At 44.0% G+C, this 23,275-nt stretch overlaps 1 protein-coding gene and 1 pseudogene across 2 annotated transcripts in view; one reads left to right on the top strand and one right to left on the bottom strand.

Annotated features, from left to right (window-relative positions):
• The window catches only part of NCOA1 (nuclear receptor coactivator 1), a 554,024-nt gene that overhangs the window by 128,806 nt on the left and 401,943 nt on the right, over window positions 1–23,275 (top strand). For both annotated transcript variants that reach the window (XM_056563793.1, XM_056563794.1), the window contains exon 2: window positions 15,583–15,762. The gene's annotated coding sequence lies outside the window, so the exon portion shown is untranslated. The remainder of the gene's footprint in view (window positions 1–15,582; window positions 15,763–23,275) is intronic.
• LOC130363235 (U2 spliceosomal RNA) lies at window positions 11,331–11,440 on the bottom strand (annotated as a pseudogene).

Below are 23,275 nucleotides of genomic sequence, written 5' to 3'. Positions count from 1 at the left end.
GTATATAGGGGGCAGTATTATAGTAGTTATATTCTTGTATATAGGAGCAGTGTTATAGTAGTTCTATTCTTGTATATAGGAGCAGTATTATAGTAGTTCTATTCTTGTATATAGGAGCAGTATTATAGTAGTTATATTCTTGTATATAGGAGCAGTATTATAGTAGTTATATTCTTGTATATAGGAGCAGTATTATAGTAGTTATATTCTTGTATATAGGAGGCAGTATTATAGTAGATATATTCTTGTATATAGGAGCAGTATTATAGTAGTTATATTCTTGTATATAGGAGCAGTATTATAGTAGTTATATTCTTGTATATAGCAGGCAGTATTATAGTAGTTATATTCTTGTATATAGGAGCAGTATTATAGTAGTTATATTCTTGTATATAGGAGCAGTATTATAGTAGTTATATTCTTGTACATAGGAGCAGTATTATAGTAGTTATATTCTTGTACATAGGAGCAGTATTATTGTAGTTATATTCTTGTATATAGGAGCAGTATTATAGTAGTTATATTCTTGTATATAGGAGCAGTATTATAGTAGTTATATTCTTGTATATAGGAGCAGTATTATAGTAGATATATTCTTGTATATAGGAGCAGTATTATAGGAGTTATATTCTTGTATATAGGGGCAGTATTATAGTAGTTATATTCTTGTATATAGGAGCAGTATTATAGTAGTTATATTCTTGTATATAGGAACAGTATTCTAGTAGTTATATTCTTGTATATAGGAGCAGTATTCTAGTAGATATATTCTTGTACATAGGAGCAGTATTATAGTAGTTATATTCTTGTATATAGGAGCAGTATTATTGTAGTTATATTCTTGTATATAGGAGGCAGTATTATAGTAGTTATATTCTTGTATATAGGAGCAGTATTATAGTAGTTATATTCTTGTACAACCACTAAATAGCTATGAAGCAGAAATGTGCTCTGGGCAGTCTGCATTACCCATCCCACCCTCCTAGTGCATTACTTTGCAGGGGGTAAGAAGTCACCTACGGGTCCATTCACACGACTGTCATAAAGAAAGGGATCGTATCTGTTTTGCATCAAGAATATTAAGGTTTCCCATAGGTTCTGTATAGTGAAACTAGTTGAGTATCTTAGCACTTCCTTATGGACCCCCTCGCATACATATTGGGGTAATGAAGGACCCCCCATATAGTTATCCATTTCTGCCTTTTCGTCTTTATTGGCTATACTCTTGGATTACCGTTCTTCCATTAGCCGGCCATTAAGAGACGTTTTTCCCAGTAATGCGCAAGGAATTTTATAGGTAAAGTATTCACCCCCCCCCTACTATTATACAGTATTGGTTTTTATAAGTCATTACCTTATCTGGAGATCCCTTTGCATATTTGACTCATGTTGTTATCAAGACTTTAAATGGCTTTTAGCAACTTTATGAGGTTGTCTACAAAGTGGAATCTTTGGGCCGCACCGAATTCTTGACATTTTTCCCTGGGATGTTTTAAATTGAAGAAACCAGACCTGCGAGTCCTGGAGCTGGGGGGCCGTAAGTCAGATACATATAGGACTAAGTATATGTTTACCAGTGGATGCGCTGGTATGGACATAGAGATATGGCACCCCTTCACCCTCTGTATCAGTGTTTTCCAACCCCTTTGGCTCCAGCTGCTGCAAAACTACAACTACCAGCATGCCCGGACAGCCGTTGGCTGTCCGGGCATGCTGGGAGTTGTAGCTTTGCAACAGCTGGAGGTCAACAGTTTTAAGACCACTGCTCTAGAACTTTGCCCAGGCACCAAAGTTTGGCCATTTTGTTTGCACTGTTAAAGGGATACTCCGGTGGAAAACTTTTTTTTTTTTTTAACTGACCTGGTGCCAGAAAGTTAAACAGATTTGTTAATTACTTCCATAAAAAAAAAATCTTTATCCTTCCAGTACTTTTTAGCAGCTGTATGCTACAGAGGAAATCCTTTACTTTTTGAATTGCTTTTTTGTCTTGTCCACAGTGCTCTCTGCTGACACCTCTGTCCGTATCAGGAACTGTCCAGAGCAGCATAGGTTTGCTATGGGGATTTTCTCCTGCTCTGGACAGTTCCTGATACGGGCATCAGGTGTCAGCAGAGAGCACTGTGGACAAGACAAAAACGAAATTAAAAAAATAAAGATTTTCCTCTGTAGCAAACAGCTGCTAAAAAGTACAGAAAGGATTACGTTTTATTAATAGAAGTAATTTACAAATCTAGTAGACAAGAAATCCAGCTCACCGTGCAATGGTTCTTTTGCCCGGACTGTGCTATGGCGGGCGCACAAAGCAAAGCTGCAACAGGAGAAATGAGTCCAGCGAAAAGATATATGGTGCCAAAGCGAATTCTTCTTTATTATGGTAAAAGCCAGCAAACAGGAACACACATGGACAATGTGACGCGTTTCAGGCACTGTATTGCACCCTTAGTCGTGCATCACGACTAAGGGTGCACTACAGTGCCTGAAACGCGTCACATTGTCCATGTGTGTTCCTGTTTGCTGGCTTTTATCATAATAAAGAAGATTTTTTTTGGCACCATATATCTTTTCGCTGGACTCATTTCTCCTGTTGCTAATTTACAAATCTGTTTTAACTTTCTGGCACCAGTTCATTTAAAAAAAAAAAAAGTGTTCCACCGGAGTACCCCTTTAATAGAGGCACTGACTATTGGGTCATTGTATATTGAGGTGCTGACTGGTTCTTTCTATGGAGGCTCTAACTCAGTGGTTTTCAACGTGGGGTACAAGTACCCCCAGGGGTACTTAGAAGTTCTCCAGGGGGCACTTGAAAAAAAAAATCAGTAATGGCAGCAACTGGTTACTGGTCTGGACCACTTTGAAGGAAATGGTAGGGTGATGTCACTGTACCGAGGAGCGGAGCAGGAGGACAGCAGAGGGGCAGCGCGGGCACTGGGCTGCTGTGGGCCGTAACTACCATCAGCTTTGTTGCTCCACTGCCCCTGCAGACTGGGGACCTACTGCTATGAACCATAACAATAGGTCCCTAGACCAGAGGAGCAGTGGAGCCCCAAAGCGGGACAGTATGGTGGCCTACAACTATATATGGGGGCAGTTTGGGGGCCTACAGCTATATTTGGAGGCACAGCGGAGGGCCTAACATCTTTATGGGGACGTCCCCTGAAGAAGCCTATGTGAGCGAAATATATGTTGGGGTTGTTACATGACTGGTAACCTTAGTGCAGGCGCTCGGAAGTCCAGAGAGATTTCACAGCCAAGTCATGGAAGTTCAGGCTTTATTAGTTCATTGCATCAATAACGCGTTTCAGGGTGTAATATACCCCTTCTTCAGATTGACAGATTAGTGACTAATTAGTGACTAATCTATCAATCTGAATAAGGGGTATGTTAGACCCTGAAATGTGTTATTGATGCAATGAACTAATAAAGCCTTAACTCAATTCACTTCCATGACTTGGCTGTGAGATCTCTCTGGACTTCCGAGCGCCTGCACTAAGGTCACTTTTTCCTCACTTCACCCAGTCTACCACCAGGATCTTCCTCTGGATCCATCCTGAGACCTGCGGGCTTGCACAGAATCCTCTTCCTACCTCAGACAGAGGTTACATGCGTATATAATATATATGGATCGACCGATTATCGGTATGGCCGATATTATCGGCCCATAATCACGATTTTGGGCATTATCGGTATCGGCAATTACCTTGCCAATAAACCGATAATGCCCCGCACTGCCCCCACTGCACCGCGACCGCCCACCCCCCCCACCACCCGACCCGCCACACCGCGTCGCAACCCCCACCGTAGTTCTGGACGGTATACCAGTATGAACCGGATACCGTTTTTTTTTCTCCCACGGTATGGATTTTTGCCCATACCGCTATACCAGTCGGGCCCCTCCCCCACCCTCCGAGTCAATAAAAAAAAATTAAACTTACCCGTAATGGGGGTGGTCCGGGCCATCCATCCTTCCTGTAGTGTCCGGCGGCATTCCGGGTGGAGAGTGAACCGGTCCGGGCTGTCCTTCTCTGGGGGTCCTCTTCTCCACTCCGGGCAGGCTCCGGCCTAGTACGCTGCATAGACGCCGCTACGCCGTGACGTCAGGTGCGTCGCTGCGCAGCAGCATCTATGCAGCGTTACTAGGCCGGAGCCTGCCCGGAGTGGAGAAGAGGACCCCCGGAGAAGAAGGACAGCCCGGACCGGTTCACCCTCCACCCGGAATGCCGCCGGACACTACAGGAAGGATGGATGGATGGCCCGGACCACCCTCCCCGAACGGTCCCTGCAGCAACTGGGAAGGTGAGTCAGGATTCTGGGATGGACAGGGGGTCTGTATAATATACTATACCTACAGTAGGCCCTCCAGCTGTTGCAAAACTACAACTCCCAGCATGCCCGGACAGCCAACGGCTGTCCGGGCATGCTGGGAGTAGTAGTTTTGCAACAGCTGGAGGCACCCCTAGGTGCGGCGTCGGGGGGAGCGGTGGCGGTGATAGGTCTCAGGACCCCCGGACAGGCAGGGGGAGAGAAGCGGGGGGCGGCGGCGGCCTATGGCACCCCAAAAGCCACTGCAGTGCATTGATTTAAAGCGCCCGCTTTAAATCAATGATCTGCAGCGGTGTCGCGGGGGGGGGATAAATAGCCGATAACTTATACCGGAATATCGGTATAAGTTATCGGCTATCGGCCCTAAAAAAAACGATATCGGTCGATCCCTAATAATATACGCTCTAGGTGAGTGGCCATCCATTAGACCCCTTACCTACCCAACTTTTTTGTGGGGAACCCTTCATCCCCCAGGGTAATGCACTAGGCGCCTTTCTGGGCCTCTCCCCCTTTTTACTCTGTCCTACATGACTGGTAAGGCTTGTTTGACTCATAGACGCGCGGATCTCCTTATGCTATTATACTACTCTTTAATAATACTTCACTATTTCTATATCTTTATGTATGAACCAATAGTATAGTCAAGACACCATAACACTGTTTGGCGCTATTGTATAATCACAAAAACCTATCAAATGCGCACCAAACTACCACACTGAATCATGAAAAATAGATCTTTATTATAATTTATAAATAAATGTATAATTAATAACAAATATATATATATATATATAAATATATTAATATATTTTTCATGATTCAGTGTGGTAGTTTGGTGCACTTTTGATAGGTTTTTATATCTTTATGTATTAGCTCTGCATATTCCTGCGTGTGACCATTATGGAATGATATACCGTATATACTCGAGTATAAGCCGACCCAAATATAAGCCGAGGCCCCTAATTTCATTTATTGACTCGACTATAAGCCTAGGGTGGGAAATACATAATCCCCCCCCCCCATGTCATCATCCCCCCCCCCCGTCATTTTCATCCCCGTCACCATCACCCCATCATCATCACCTTGTCATCATCTCCCCCCCCCCCCCCCCCCCCCGTTCATCATCACCGCCTGTCAATCCCCTCAGTGGTCTTCAACCTGTGGACCTCAGGTGTTGCAAAACTACAACTCCCAGCATGCCCGGACAGCCATCGGCTGTCCGGGCATGCTGGGAGTTGTAGTTTTGAAACATCTGGAGGTCTGCAGGTTGAAGACCACTGTGGCCTTCGTCATCATCTAGACCCCCCTTTTAGTTTTCTACTCACCTCCCCTCGGTGGGAAGGAAGGGTGAGCTGGTCCGGGCCATCTATGCTGCAGGGACCGTTCGGTGGGGAGGGTTAGTCGTTCCGGGCTGTACATTTTCCCCGGGAAGTCCTCTTCTCTGCTCGCTCCGGGCCGGCCCTGGACTAGTGACGTTGCATTGACGACGACGCACAGGGACGTTCATGCGCAGGGATGTCTGCTGCGCATGAACGTCCCTGTGCGTCGTCAAGGCAACGTCACTAGTCCGGGGCCGGCCCGGAGCGGAGAAGAGGGCCTCCCGGTGAAGATGGACAGCCCGGAACGACTAACCCTCCCCACCGGACGGTCCCTGCAGCATAGATGGCCCGGACCAGCTCACCCTTCCTTCCCACCGAGGGGAGGTGAGTAGAAAACTAAAGGGGGGGGGGGGGGGACTGGATGATGACGTAGGCCCGTGCAGTGGTCTTTAACCTGCGGACCTCCAGATGTTTCAAAACTACAACTCCCAGCCGTTGGCTGTCCGGGCATGCTGGGAGTTATAGTTTTGCAACATCTGGAGGTCCGCAGGTTGAAGACCACTGATGAAGGGATTGACAGGTGGAGAGTTCACTCGAGTATAAGCCGAGGGGGCGTTTTCAGCACGTTTTCGTGCTGAAAAACTCTGCTTATACTCGAGGATATACGGTATCTCTCTCCCACTAGCACTATCATGTCATGTAATTCATAGAGGTTGTTATAGGTGCCAAATATATTTTAATAGCTTTTATAAATTGTTTGTAATATGTCATCTAAAGATTATTGATTTTTGAGCATAACTTTTGTGATCGTGTTTGCATTTTAGGGTTAGACAGGGGTTGTCTATACCCTGTTTGTTCTCTTTTTGGAGTATAACTTTATGGGGACGCAAAGCGGGTGCTATTACTGTGTGTGACAATAAACATGGGGAGTTTGTAAGTAGGTGGGTATTGTACTGCAGAAAGAAGCCTAAAATGTGTGTTTGGCTGGTCCTGTGGAGACGTCTTGTATGGGAGAAATCTTCATGGCGGTCTAGGCCAGATAGAGAAGAAAAGTAAACAACTCCGGTTAGAGAAGACGTCACCTGTAAATCGGGGGACTGAGGAGATAGGAACAGGGGGCCTTGTTATAGAGGAAAGTAAAGCATGTGAATTATACTATAATCATTACAAAATGTCTCTAATATGGGGGGACAATTTTTTGGGAATGGGCTTTCAAGGGGTACTCAGGCAAAAAAAGGTTGAGAACCACTGCTCTAACTGGTACCATGTATAGAAACGTTGACCGTCTGGCACTGTTTTTGGAGGCAATTACTCTCTGGCACTGTTAATGAAGACATTCATTGGCTGGCACTGTTAATGGGGACACTCAGTGGCTGGCATTATTACTAGGAACCCTCAGTGTCTGTCACTATTAAAAGGGGACACTCAATGTCTGCCTCTGTTAATGGGGACACTCAGTGTTTGGCACTGTTACTATGAACCCTCAGTATCTGGCACTATTAATTAGGACACTCAGTGTCTGGCAGTATTTATGGGAACACTCAGTGTCTGGCACTATTAATGAAGACACTCAGTGTCTGGCACTGTGAAAGGGGACATTCATTGTCTGGCACTGTTAAAGGGGTATTCCAGGCAAAACCTTTTTTAATATGTATCAACTGGCTCCGGAAAGTTAAACAGATTTGTGAATTACTTCTATTAAAAAATCTTAATCCTTCCAATAGTTATTAGCTTCTGAAGTTTATTGTCTAACTGCTCAATGATGATGTCACGTCCCGGGAGCTGTGCATGATGGGAGAATATCCCCATAGGAACTGCACAGCTCCCGGGACGTGAGTCATCAGAGAGCAGTTAGGCAGAAAACAACAACTCAACTTCAGAAGCTAATAACTATTGGAAGGATTAAGATTTTTTAATAGAAGTAATTTACAAATCTGTTTAACTTTCCGGAGCCAGTTCATATATAAAAAAAAGTTTTGGCCTGGAATACCCCTTTAATGGGGGCACTCAGTATCTAGCACTATTACTAGGAACCCTCAGTGCCTAGCACTGTTATGGGACACTCACTGTCTGGCACTATGACTAGGAACCTCCAGTATCTGGCACTATTATTGAGGACACTCAGTGACTGGCACTATAGATGGAGACACTCAATGGCTGGCACTGTTAATGGGGACACTCACTTTCTGGCACTATGACTAGGAAACTCCAGTATCTGGCACAATTAATTAGGACACTCAGTGACTGGCAGTATTTATGGGAACACTTAGTGCCTGGCACTGTTAATGGGGACACTCAGTGGCTGGCACTATGGATGGAGACACTCAGTGGCTGGCACTGTTAATGGGGACGCTCAGTGTCTGTCACTATAAATGGGGACACTCGGTGCCTGGCACTGTTAATGGGGACACTCAGTGGCTGGCACTATGGATGGAGACACTCAGTGGCTGGCACTGTTAATGGGGACGCTCAGTGTCTGTCACTATAAATGGGGACACTCGGTGCCTGGCACTGTTAATGGGGACATTCACTGGCTGGCACTATTACCAGGAACCCTCAGTGTCTGGCACTGTTAATAAGAACACTCAATGTCTGGCAGTATTAATGGGGACCCTCATCATTTGGCACTATAAATGGGGACCCTCATCATCTGGCATTATTAATAGGGACTCACTATGAGGACCCAGGAAGCTGAGATATGAGTTATAGAAATATTATATATATTTCCGTATGGCGAGCACGACCACCGCCTTAGCCACATTGTATGTTGCTCCATTTTCCTTTGTACCTTTTATTCTTACACAATATTCTACATTTTTCGAGATGTCAGGAAGGTTCATTCATGTTCATTGTTTTCATTTATTTGACACTTCAGGCCAAAAATAATCCCTAACACTCGTCCTGCTCCTTGTTGTTATGGCAGCCCATCGATGTGCGAGACAAACAGCAGCAAGTGAGACAAAAAATAGGACATTTCCATCATGGACGCCACAACTCAACCACAACCACCATGGAAAGAGATTTATCCAAGCAGTTGCCCGTAGCAACCGATCAGATTCCAACGTTTATCTCTCGCAGGCCCTACATGACCTCAACAATCCTTCATCATCGATGGAAATTTGCTCCTCCTATGACCGGGGTCTCAAACTCGTGGCCCGCTGCACAGTGGTGTAACAAGGGGGGAGGGGCTATCATGGTGGAGTGGAAGCTCCCGCTCCTCCATTCACTAACCTTCCTGTGAGTACACAGCGTGTGAGCCGCGGGGACACGATCCACGGCAACCTGGGCATTATATGTGAGGGGCGCATGATGGGGGCATTATATGTGAGGGGCACATGATGGGGGCATTATATGTGAGGGGCACATGATGGGGGCATTATATGTGAGGAGCACATGATGGGGACATTATATGTGAGGGGCACATGATGGGGGCATTATATGTGAGGGGCACATGATGGGGGCATTATATGTGAGGGGCACATGATGGGGCATTATATGTGAGGGGCACATGGTGAGGCATTATATGTGAGGGACACATGATGGGGGCATTATATGTGAGGAGCACATGATGGGGGCATTATATGTGAGGAGCACATGATGGGGGAATTATATGTGAGGGGCGCATGATGGGGGCATTATATGTGAGGGGCACATGATGGGGGCATTATATGTGAGGGGCACATGATGGGGGCATTATATGTGAGGGGCACATGATGGGGGCATTATATGTGAGGGGCACATGATGGGGGGCATTATATTTTAGGGGTGCATGATGGGGGCATTATATTTTAGGGGTGCATGATGGGGGCATTATATGTGAGGGGCGCATGATGTGGGCATTGTATGTGAGGGGCACATGATGGGGACATTATATGTGAGGGGCGCATGATGGGGGCATTATATGTGAAGGGAGCATGATGGGGGCATTATATGTGAGGGGCGCATGATGGGGGCATTATATGTGAGGGGCGCATGATAGGGACATTATATGTGAGGGGCGCATGATGGGGGCATTATATGTGAGGGGCGCATGATGGGGACATTATATGTGAGGGGCGCATGATGGGGACATTATATGTGAGGGGCACATGATGGGGACATTATATGTGAGGGGCACATGATAGGGGCATTATATGTGAGGGTCACATGATGGGGGCATTATATGTGAGGGGCACATGATGGGGGCATTATATGTGAGGAGCACATGATGGGGGTATTATATGTGAGGGGCGCATGATGGGGACATTATATGTGAGGGGCGCATGATGGGGACATTATATGTGAGGGGCGCATGATGTGGGCATTATATGTGAGGGGCACATGATGGGGGGCATTATATGTGAAGGGAGCATGATGGGGGCATTAAATGTGAGGGGCACATGATGGGGGCATTATATGTGAGGGGCGCATGATGAGGCATTATATGTGAGGGGCACATGATGGGGGCATTATATGTGAGGGGCACATGATGGGGGCATTATATGTGAGGGGTGCATGATGGGGGCATTATATGTGAGGGGCACATGATGGGGGCATTATATGTGAGGGGCGCATGATGGGGGCATTATATGTGAGGGGCGCATGATGGGGGCATTATATGTGAGGGGCGCATGATGGGGGGAATTATGTGTGAGGGACACATGATGGGGCATTATATGTGAGGGACACATGATGGGGGCATTATATGTGAGGGACACATGATGGGGACATTATATGTGAGGGACACATGATGGGGGCATTATATGTGAGGGGCGCATGATGGGGGCATTATATGTGAGGGGCGCATGATGGGGGGAATTATGTGTAAGGGGCGCATGATGGGGGCATTATATGTGAGGGGCACATGATGGGGGGAATTGTGTGTGAGGGACACATGATGGGGGCATTATTTTTTATTTTATTTTTTTTATATCTAAAGCCGAGGAACGTGCTTTCGATTCACCCAAAGTGCAAGAAAAAGTGCAAACGTGTTACACTAAAAAAACGTGCACAAAGGATGCGGTCTATCGCTAGCCCTTCTCCGATAGGAGAGAGGCCCCCCAACAAACCTTACCCTTCGCCTCCGGACCAAAAGGTACCTGCGAGGTTCCAGGTTCGATGTCCCTTTTCGCCGAAGCTACTAGGGGACCACAAATGCTCCCGGCATCCCCCTTGGCGTTAGCCAAGGTATCTGCCCGCAGAGCCAATTACGGTAGGTACCCTGCCAAGCAGGAGTACCCGGGGTGTTTGCAGGGAGGTGCGGAACCTAATGGCCACACACACCTCCCCTAGACCGCCAGGAGGGACACCCAGAAGGGCTACCGCATCCTGACAAATCCTGTGAACACACAACACGCAAAAAGTGACACAGTGACAAAAAATAAATAAATAAGTGAATGTGTGCAGATATACTGCCCGGACATCCGGCCGGATCTATAAAAATTTCTCTGATCCTAGCCAGAAGGCCGGGAATCAAGAGGTGAGTGCCACAAGGTGAAGAGATTATGGTGCCCGTGCTTCAACTCAGTGAGTCTATCCTCCCAGTGAGTTTCGGCACCTCGGGGTCACCACTCCCCGAGGCACAAAAGTACCTCGGCTCTAGACCCTCTCAGCCTCATGGCGAGACCCGGAGGGAACAGGTCACATCGGGGCAGCCGTCGAGCTGATTCCTCAGAACCAGCCCCGGAAAGCCCTGGTACACCTGCATCCTCCATGCAGCACCCATCCCCACCAGCCCCATACCGGCGTTACGGTACACCGGCATGAAAAACTGATAAGAACAGATACTACACTTGATCTTAGCCAAAAGGCCGAGAAGCGATGGGGGCATTATATGTGAGGGACACATGATGGGGGCATTATATGTGAGGAGCACATGATGGGGACATTATATGTGAGGGACACATGATGGGGGCATTATATGTGAGGGGCGCATGATGGGGGCATTATATGTGAGGGGCGCATGATGGGGACATTATATGTGAGGGGCGCATGATGGGGACATTATATGTGAGGGGCACATGCGGCCCAGCCTCACCCAGATAATTTGAGTTCCCTCACTAAAGGTTTACTGCACCTAAAAATAACGTATCCCCTTTCCACACGATAAGTGTCAGATCACGGCCAAACACCCCCTCACCCTAAAAAATATTAAAAATAAGGGCACTTATTGTGATGTCACGCATATATAATTAATTATGCAAATTAGCATGGCCGGTATTTTTTTTGCATGAAATGTGCCAACCCTACCAGCTTGTTCCCGAGATTGCTGGGGGGGGGGGGGGGGGGTTGGGGGGCTCCAGCAGTCAGACCCCCTAAGTTTCAACACTTATCCCCTATCCTGTGAATAGGGGATAAGTTACTTTTCGCGGCAGTACCCCTTTAAGGCTTGTTCACACACTACAGAATCGCACCGTGGAGTCCGCACAGCTTCTGTCTTGTATCACATTCCCATTAACTGCAATGGGCTTCGCTCTGTCCTGTTCACACTGCAGGAGTTTCACAACAGAACTTCCGTATCCCTCCAAAATCTGGTAGTTAAAGCCAATAAGCCAATTGGAATTTCGGCGCTTATATCCACGACAGATTGTTGTGAAAGAAAGCGCAGATTCTACGTAATTTACCATATAGCAGAAAGATCCATAGAGGAACGTGTACGTTTCTTTAGTCTACGGGACCCAGTGGTGGGCACAACGTCTGCCCCCCTAGTTCTACACCACTCGTTTGGGCCGGAACATTCTAGATGTTTAGTATCATTTTTACATTGATAAGAACTTTTATGCCCCTCACGTAAAGTTGTCCATATTTTTTTTTTTTTTTATAGTGATCAGACTTGGCTAAAAAAAAATACAAAAATGCTGTATTCACCAGCCCGATCCTCGGCCACTCTCCTTGACTCATAGGAAATGCTCAGCCAATCACTGGTCGCCATGGTAAATTGCCTCAGCCAGTGATTGGTTGAGCGGGCATGTACTTGTGTAGAAAAGGGGACCGTAAGTGGAGACCAGCAGAGATCAGTCGCAGTGAGGGATCGGGCAGATAGGTACAACGAAAGTGCAAACGAAAATCTTCAGCTCACCTCCCATTGGTCTTGCGCGGAACCTCAGCCTGGCTGTAGTGATCGGTGGAGGTCTCAGCACTGAGCCACTGACCGATCAAAACTTTCCTCGTACATGTGAAAACTTTTTGACAGCGACAAAGCCCCTTTAAATAAAGAAAAATAAATAATGGGTCAAATTAATACAAGATCTAATTTTAGGTTTAAATGAATACTGTAGACGAATATAACTTATCCTCTATCCGTAAGAATAGGGCGTAAGATATAGATTGTGGGGAGGAGGGGGCGACCGATGGCCAGCAAAGTACCCCTTTAAGGGGTTAATCCTGGCATGGTAACTTTATGACCACAGTTGCTTCCCATTGCTCCATCAGATGGTCAGTAGAGAATTAAAGCGGTTCTCCACCCCTAGACAGCTTTCACGCCCCCTCCCATAGACTTGCATTGAGGGGGCGGGTGTGACGTCACACGGGGGCGGAGTCGTGACATCTTGCGTCCCTGTGGTCGGGATGGTATTAGCCTGAGGGCCTCGGGCGGTTCCGGAAACAGCCGTTACAGGGGGTTGCTGCATGGTAGAATGAGCGGCGGGACCCCCTGCGGCGGGACCCCCTGCGATCAGACATCTTATCCCCTATCCAAAGGAGTCTAGGGGTGGAGTACCCCTTTAAGGCCGTCCAGCTATAGTTGTGATGTTTACAGATTTCTCCCGTCTGGAAGGAATATATATATACATCAATTGAAACGCGTTTTATTACCAGAAGGTGAATGTTAATGGGTTTTATTTTGTAAATGGAAAAAAAAAGAAGGGAATTAAATAGAAACTTTGCTCCGCGGTTGCAGAGACTGAGGGATGTAGAGCGCTTTACTCGTCACCTCGCTCTCCTGCCTCACGACCCTGTATGGGTAGTCAAGGTTTATCGAATCCATTAGTGACATCAAATTTATAAAAACTGAAGGTAATAAAAGTAAAAACAGTCCTCCAGAATTCCTCCCTGTAGACCAGATCCAACGTCCTGGATGGATCGGGCCAAATATTTATAGTCTTTAGTCTATAGTTGTGGAACAACTTTATTAACAGCAGCAGAACTTTTTGAAGACGATCAAAAACAACGCTGACCCTAGAAACATTGAATGGATTTCTATAAAAGTTCATCAGCTTTTTTTTTTTTTATCTATTATCTTTAACGAGAAGATTTGTTAAGAAAGATTCACACATACAGGATAAGGGACATCTGTCAAAGACAGGAGTCCCTGCCAATGGACAGCGAGCAGCCTGGAAGTAAGCGGTGATGTTGGTTGTATCTCAGTTTATCCTCACTACATTCACCCTGCCCCGTGAATGTGTCCAGACGCTCAGCGTACTGTACAGGAACAGGGACAACTGTCTTTAACAGGAGTCCCTGCTCCTTTACATACTTAGTGTTTCATAATTGTAGGGCTATTGGGGCACTTCTAAATCTGAATCCAAAATGAATATTATGCACACAGTATTCCCTCTTATCTACCGGGGGATGTATCTGCAAAATGCAATGTGAATAGGCCCTAACCCTTTCCAGAAAGGCCATAGCAATTAGCTGTCCCCGCACTGTCTTTTCTCCCTTTCCCACACCGTCCCATCTCGGTGCCCCTGCACTTGCTAATTTCTGCACCTGCCTGCCAGACAGTTAAACCATACTTTACTTTGACCCTGATCTGTCAGCAGGATGTTTAAAACTTTGCATCCCGAGAGTAACACATCCCGAGAGTCCCATTGACTTGCGTGGGACTGTTACTGCTACTTCTATTAATCCCGTTACTCTCGGACTGCGGAGATGGAGATTGTCGAAATCGGGACATGATTAAAGGGGTTCTCCGGTGCTCCAGCTTTCTGAATTTGGTTCAGGACGCTTGGAGGCGGTGATTATCACGTCACGCCATGCCCACTCTATTCATGTCTATGGGAGGGTGCGTGTCGACAGACATGCCCCCTCCTATAGACATGGATGGAGGGGGCGTGGCCATGACATCATGTCCACTGCCGCAGGAACCTGGCATTTGTTTAGAAAGCTGAGTGCTGCAGGAGAACAGCGGCGGGACCCCCGCGATCAGACATCTTATCCCCTATCATTTGAATAGGGGATAAGATGTCTAGCAGCAGAGTACCCCTTTAATCTGTACTATACATATGTGTACCAAGTTTAATAAAGGGGTACTCCGGTGGAAAACTTTTTTTTTTTTTTTTTTAATCAACTGGTGCCAGAAAGTTAAACAGATTTGTAAATTACTTCTATTAAACAATCTTAATCCTTCCAGTACTTATTAGCTGCTGAATACTACAGAGGAAATTCTTTTCTTTTTGGAACACAGAGCTCTCTGCTGACATCACGAGCACAGTGCTCTCTGCTGACATCTCTGTCCATTTTAGGAACTGCCCAGAGCAGCATATGTTTTCTATGGGGAATTTTCTCCTACTCCGGACAGTTCCTAAAATGGACAGAGATGTCAGCAGAGAGCACTGTGCTCGTGATGTCAGCAGAGAGCTCTGTGTTCCAAAAAGAAAAGAATTTTCCTTTGTAGTATTCAGCAGCTAATAAGTACTGGAAGGATTAAGATTTTTTTTTTTTTTTTTTTTAAATAAAAATAAAAAAGTTTTCCACCGGAGTACCCCTTTAAGGGAAATATCTCCAGCTGTTCTGAAGTTTTTCTGAAACATACATTCACACACATATATTGAGTTTTGCGTATATGGATTATTGTTTACATCTCAGTGATGGGTTCTTCAAGGATTGACCGAGCCGGTGGCCGGGAACGAGAAGAGCACAACGGTCAATACCGGCTCAGTGCACTTAATTGTTTAATATAATTGGGCATTTTTGACGTTATCAGAAGAGTCTGTCTTATCCCATTTCTCTTCATTTCCTTCCATAGATCTGGGTAATTGATGCAGAACCTCCTGCCGCAAAACTTCATTTAGTGCCCGTCAATGGGAGATCGATGAGCTTTCTTCCTGCCGCTTCGCCATCTTCACCTTTTTTTTTTTCCCCTGCGAGTTCATTTCCCGACCGGCTTCGTTCCCATGAGTCCATCTGCCATTCCGGAAAGCTAGAGGTAAGTTCCGAGTCCAGTTTTTTTTTTTGTTTTGTTTCTTTACTTCGGGGAAAAGTTCTAGTCAGGTATCCGGTGACTTATAGATACAATGTTGGGGGGGTGGGGGTGGGGAGGGGGGGCATGGGACACATTTGAGCATTTTAGCGTCTTAATTGAAAATTAATCACGGTGATTAGATTTGATATTTCTTCTATTTATTTATTTTTATTATTCTATTGTTTATTTGCAACTTGTTATCTACCTAAAATAAGCTTTCTCTATGGTGTAGGTGGTCTCCAAACTGTGGCCCTCCAGATTTTGCAGAGTTTCAAACAAGCCCTGACCCCGACTGGTAGACGTAGATTGAGGAACATTTGCCTTACACCAGTGGTCTCCAAACTGTGGCCCTCCAGATGTTGCAGAGTTTCAAACAAGCCCTGACCCCGACTGGTAGACGTAGATTGAGGAACATTTCCCTTACACCAGTGGTCTCCAAACTGTGGCCCTCCAGATGTTGCAGAGTTTCAAACAAGCCCTGACCCGGACTGGTATTCATAGATTGAGGAACATTCCCCTTACACCAATGGTCTCCAAACTGTGGACCTCCAGATGTTGCAAAACCCCAACTCCCATCAAGCCCTGACCAGTACTGGTAATCATAGGTTGAAGGATATTCCCTTACACCAGTGGTCTCCAAATTGTGGACCTCCAGATGTTGGGAAAATACAACTTCCATCAAGCCCTGACCATTACTGGTAATCATAGATTGAGGAACATTCCCTTACACCAGAGGTCTCCAAACTGTGGCCCTCCAGATGTTGCAGAATTTCAAACAAGCCCTGATCATTACTGGTAGACATAGATTGAGGAAGATTTCCCTTACACCAGTGGTCTCCAAACTGTGGACCTCCAGATGTTGCAAAACTACAACTTTGAGCAAGCCCGGACAGCCATTGGCTGTCCGGGCATGCTCAAAGTTGTAGTGTTGCAACATCTGGAGGGCCACAGTTTGGAGGCCACTTATTTAGGGGAATGTTCCTCAACCTATGACTACCAGTAATGGTCAGGGCTTGATGGAAGTTGTAGTTTTTGCAACATCTGGAGGTCCACATTTGGAGACCACTGGTGTAAGGGAATGTTCTTCAACCAATGACTACCAGTAATGGTCAGGGCTTGATGGGAGTTGGGGTTTTGCAACATCTGGAGGTCCACAGTTTGGAAACCACTGGTGTAAGGGAATGTTTCTCAACCTATGACTACCAGTAATGGTCAGGGCTTGATGGAAGTTGTAGTTCTGAAACATCTGGAGGTCCACAGTTTGGAGACCACTGGTGTGGGGTCATAATGATAGTGTAAGATAAGTAGTTTCTTGGCCATGCAGGTTGCCTGTTGCCTGGAGCAACTTAGTTACCATCCTACCCTCAAGTGACTCAACATTAACCCCTTACGCAGCTCATTTTCACCTTAAGGACGCAGCCCTTTTTTGCAATTCTGACCACTATCACTTTACGCATTAATAACTCGAAAACGCTTTTACAGATTATTCTGATTCTGAGATTGTTTTTTCGTGACATATTCTACTTTATTTTAGTGGTAAATTTTCATTGTTACTTGCATCCTTTCTTGGTGAAAATTTGGCATTTTTCTAACTTTGAAGCTCTCTGCTTGTAAGGAAAATGGATATTCCCAATACATTATATATTGATTCATAAATACAATATGTCCACTATATGTTGGCATCAACATGTTTTTACTTTTTGAAAAAATTAGAGGGCTTCAAAGTAGAGCAGCAATTTTCAAAATTTTCATGAAAATTGCAAAATCTGAAGGGACAGATGTTACAGAACTACAACTCCCAGCATGCCTGGGCAGTCTAGGCATGCTGAGAGTTGTTGCAAAACTACATCTGGAGGGCTACCGTTTGGGCACCACTGTAATAGTGGTCTCCAAACTGTGGCCCTATAGATGTTGCAAAACTACAACTCCCATCCTTCGGCTGTCGGCATGCTGGGAGTTGCAGTTTGGCAACCAATAGAAGGGCAGCAGTAAATATCTTTCCCCCACCGTCGCTTCCCTACCTGCACCGCTGATCTCCGCTGCAGTCACCGATGATCGGCGGTCTCCACGGCATTTTCTTTCCAGGTACCGGCCGCCATCTTCTCCCCTCCCCCGTTCTGCCCAACATCCAGGGGTGGGCAGAGCGAGGGGTTTCCATGGCAACCCCCGGTCTTCCACTGCCATTGGTCAGCACTCAGTTCTGACTAATGGCAGGGGATAGGAGGAGGTTGCAGCTGTGCAACCTCGCTCCTATCCCTCAGGATGATCGGGGCTGTCAATGACTGTATCATCCGTATTTTCCGGATCACCTGATACCTGATCAACCCTGAAATAGCAGAAAATAGCTGAATTGACATGCAATTTTCTGCGATCTGAATGATTTCAGCAGGCATCCCGGTCCGGTCCCCAACCGGCTAGCGGCGGGGACCGGAATTCCCACTGGCGTATCCATACGTCCTGCGTCCTGAACAGGTTGAAGGGGTACTCCAGTGGAAAACATTTATTTATTTATTTATTTATTTATTTTGATCAACTGGTCCCAGAAAGTTAAACAGATTTGTAAATTATGTCTATTAAAAAATCTTTACCCTTCCAGTACTTTTTAGCAGCTGTATGCTACAGAGGAAATTCTGTTATTTTTGAATTTCTTTTTTTGTCTTGTCCGCAGTGCTCTCTGCTGACACTTGATGCCCGTATCAGGAACTGTCCAGAGCAGGAGAAAATCCTCATAGCAAACCTATGCTGCTCTGGACAGTTCCTGACACGGACAGAGGTGTCAGCAGAGAGCACTGTGGACAAGACAGAAAGGAAATTCAAAAAAGAATTTCCTCCAGAGTACCCCTTTAAACAGGGGGTGCTGGTACTGGGTGCTGGTTTTGGGGGTCGCCATGCTCCCTCGTCATGTCACACCATGCCCCCTCCATGTAAGTCTATGGGAGGGGGTGTGACACCGTCATGACTCCTCCCATAGACTTGCATTGAGGGGGCAGGGTGTGAAATCACGAGGGGTGTGTGGCGACCCCCAAAGCCCGCACCCTGCATTCGGAACTAAATGTTCCAAATGCTGGGGAGTGGAGTACCCCTTTAAGCCCCAAAGGTTTTTCGGCGACTCTTAAAGAGTGTCATGAAAAAGTCTACCATCTAAGCTAATCCCCATGTCTGGTGAATGCGTTTTGGCGCACAATCCACCGCTCTGTAAAGCTGCATTCACACCACGTTTTTGCAATACAATTCCCGTATACTTTTATAATTTGAAAACCGTACGGAACCGTATTGAAAACCGTAAGCCAAACGATGCATCAGGTTGTGTCCGTTTTGCATCCTGTACGGTTTTGTCAGTTTTTTTTGTTCCCGTACCCACAACTGTAGACTACCACGGTTTTTGGTCCCGGTGAAAAACCGTATTGAAACCGTATACGTTTTTTTTAACATGGGAGTCAATGGGAACCGTACAGACCTGTATGTGCTTTTGGTTCCATCCGGTTTTCACCATACGGTTTTTGACTTTGCACAGTTTCTTTTCTTGGAATTTCAATCAAACAAGTGAAACTTTATTCATAATGGAGTGAAAAGTTAAAAACGTATATGTTTTTTTTCTTAAAAAACTGATGCAACCGGACATCATTTTTCAAACCGTATACGGGTTAAAATTTGTACACACGTTTTGATACAGTTTAGTTTGGTTTTGAGGAATCCGTTTTGTTTTTTTTATCAAAAACCTGATACGGGAACTGAATTACAAAAATGTGGTGTGAACCCGGCCTAACTGTAATAAACTTTTTATTTTTATTTTTTTGGGACCCACCAGAAAACAAGAATTACTTTGAGGGTCCAGCCCCTATCTACTGTATATAGTACAATAAGGTGCATCATCCAATAAGTAACGGACTTAAAGGGGTACTCTGCTGGAATTTTTTTTTTTTTTTTAAATCAACTGGTGCCAGAAAGTTAAACAGATTTGTAAATTACTTTTATGAAAAAATCTTAATCCTTCCAGTACTTATCAGCTGCTACATGCTCTACAGGAAGTTCTTTTCTTTTTGATTTCCCTTTCTGTCTGACCACAGTGCTCTCTGCTGACACCTCTGTCCATGTCAGGAACTGTCCAGAATAGGAGCAAATTCCCATAGCAAACCTCTCCTGCTCTGGTACAGTTCCTGAGATGGACAGAGGTGTCAGCAGAGAGCACTGTGGTCAGACAGAAAAGAAATTCAAAAAGAAAAGAACTTCCTGTGGAGCATACAGCAGCTGATAAGTACTGGAAGGATTAGAATTTTTTAATAGTAAGTAATTTACAAATCTGGAAACAATTTCTTTATTTTATTCCAGTACCCTTTAAAGGGGTACTCCGTTGCCCCAGCGTTCGGGACATTTTGTTCATGACGTCATGGCCTAGCCTACTGGTGACATCACACCACGCCCCCTCAATGCAAGCCTATGAGAGGGGGCGTGGCGGCCGCCACGCCCCCTCTCATAGGCTTGCATTGAGGGGGCGTGGTGTGACATCGCGAGGGACGTTCCTGCGACTTCACAACCTCCGTTCTAAAGATTACCGGGTGCTGCGCAGAGTTCTTGGGGGGGTCCCAGCTGCGGGACCCCCGCGGTCAAACATCTTATCCCCTGTCCTTTGTCTAGGGGCGGAGGACCCCTTTAAAAGAGTTGGGTGTCCTAAATTGGAAGAATATTAAAACTTTCTTCCAAAAAGCAGCAGCGCCACACCTGTGCGCAGGTTGTGACTGGTATTGCATCTCAACCGCATTCACTTCGGAGGAGATGGGCTGCAATACCAGTTGCCACCCATAGGTAGGTGTGTCGCTGTTTCCTAAGAAAGTAAGTAGGAGTCGGTGCAGTACTTTCCTTTCAGTTATACCGTAGTAATGTGAGGCTGCAAGGCACGGTATCTGCATATAACAACAGTGCGGTAAGTGACAGGTCATGTATTACCTTGTCCTCTTATCGATAGCGATCTGCTCTACAATACCTCTGTACTTTCCAGATCTCTATCCACCTCCCCCACCAGTCCGGCTAATCCGGTTACAAAGGTGAAAACCCGACTGATCTTCTATTGTTTGTTTAGTAAACTCTGACACAGTGTTATGTCCTGTATTATCTGTTCTATAGGATTCAGTGTGTTTGTTACCCCTCCCCAGACTCACTTTCTATAGAGGTAAACGCTTTCCTGTGTGTTCAGGGTTATATAGAGGGCAGTGTTATAGCAGTAAAATTCTTGTATATAGGAGGCAGTATTATAGTAGTTATATTCTTGTATATAGGAGCAGTATTATAGTAGTTATATTCTTGTATATAGGAGCAGTATTATAGTAGTTATATTCTTGTATATAGGAGCAGTATTATAGTAGTTATATTCTTGTATATAGGAGCAGTATTATAGTAGTTATATTCTTGTATATAGGAGCAGTATTACAGTAGCTATATTCTTGTATATAGGAGCAGTATTATAGTAGTTATATTCTTGTATATAGGAGCAGTATTATAGTAGTTATATTCTTGTATATAGGAGCAGTATTATAGTAGTTATATTCTTATATATAGGAGCAGTATTATAGTAGTTATATTCTTGTATATAGGAGCAGTATTATAGTAGTTATATTCTTGTATATAGGAGCAGTATTATAGTAGTTATATTCTTGTATATAGGAGCAGTATTATAGTAGTTATATTCTTGTATATAGGAGCAGTATTATAGTAGTTATATTCTTGTATATAGGAGGCAGTATTATAGTAGTTATATTCTTGTATATAGGAGGCAGTATTTTAGTAGTTATATTCTTGTATATAGGAGCAGTATTATAGTAGTTATATTCTTGTATATAGGAGCAGTATTATAGTAGTTATATTCTTGTATATAGGAGCAGTATTATAGTAGTTATATTCTTGTATATAGGAGGCAGTATTTTAGTAGTTATATTCTTGTATATAGGGGGCAGTATTATAGTTGTTATATTCTCGTATATAGGAGCAGTATTATAGTAGTTATATTCTTGTATATAGGAGCAGTATTATAGTAGTTATATTCTTGTATATAGGAGGCAGTATTATAGTAGTTATATTCTTGTATATAGGAGCAGTATTATAGTAGTTATATTCTTGTATATAGGAGCAGTATTATAGTAGTTATATTCTTGTATATAGGAGCAGTATTATAGTAGTTATATTCTTGTATATAGGAGGCAGTATTTTAGTAGTTATATTCTTGTATATAGGGGGCAGTATTATAGTTGTTATATTCTCGTATATAGGAGCAGTATTATAGTAGTTATATTCTTGTATATAGGAGCAGTATTATAGTAGTTATATTCTTGTATATAGGAGGCAGTATTATAGTAGTTATATTCTTGTATATAGGAGCAGTATTATAGTAGTTATATTCTTGTATATAGGAGCAGTATTATAGTAGTTATATTCTTGTATATAGGAGCAGTATTATAGTAGTTATATTCTTGTATATAGGAGCAGTATTACAGTAGCTATATTCTTGTATATAGGAGCAGTATTATAGTAGTTATATTCTTGTATATAGGAGCAGTATTATAGTAGTTATATTCTTGTATATAGGAGCAGTATTATAGTAGTTATATTCTTATATATAGGAGCAGTATTATAGTAGTTATATTCTTGTATATAGGAGCAGTATTATAGTAGTTATATTCTTGTATATAGGAGCAGTATTATAGTAGTTATATTCTTGTATATAGGAGCAGTATTATAGTAGTTATATTCTTGTATATAGGAGCAGTATTATAGTAGTTATATTCTTGTATATAGGAGGCAGTATTATAGTAGTTATATTCTTGTATATAGGAGGCAGTATTTTAGTAGTTATATTCTTGTATATAGGAGCAGTATTATAGTAGTTATATTCTTGTATATAGGAGCAGTATTATAGTAGTTATATTCTTGTATATAGGAGCAGTATTATAGTAGTTATATTCTTGTATATAGGAGGCAGTATTTTAGTAGTTATATTCTTGTATATAGGGGGCAGTATTATAGTTGTTATATTCTCGTATATAGGAGCAGTATTATAGTAGTTATATTCTTGTATATAGGAGCAGTATTATAGTAGTTATATTCTTGTATATAGGAGGCAGTATTATAGTAGTTATATTCTTGTATATAGGAGCAGTATTATAGTAGTTATATTCTTGTATATAGGAGCAGTATTATAGTAGTTATATTCTTGTATATAGGAGCAGTATTATAGTAGTTATATTCTTGTATATAGGAGCAGTATTACAGTAGCTATATTCTTGTATATAGGAGCAGTATTATAGTAGTTATATTCTTGTATATAGGAGCAGTATTATAGTAGTTATATTCTTGTATATAGGAGCAGTATTATAGTAGTTATATTCTTATATATAGGAGCAGTATTATAGTAGTTATATTCTTGTATATAGGAGCAGTATTATAGTAGTTATATTCTTGTATATAGGAGCAGTATTATAGTAGTTAT

Source organism: Hyla sarda, chromosome 3 (assembly GCF_029499605.1).
Source record: "Hyla sarda isolate aHylSar1 chromosome 3, aHylSar1.hap1, whole genome shotgun sequence".
NCBI lineage: Eukaryota > Metazoa > Chordata > Amphibia > Anura > Hylidae > Hyla > Hyla sarda.
The sequence above is the reverse complement of the archived record's forward strand: the minus strand, read 5'-3'. Positions and strand labels throughout refer to the sequence as shown.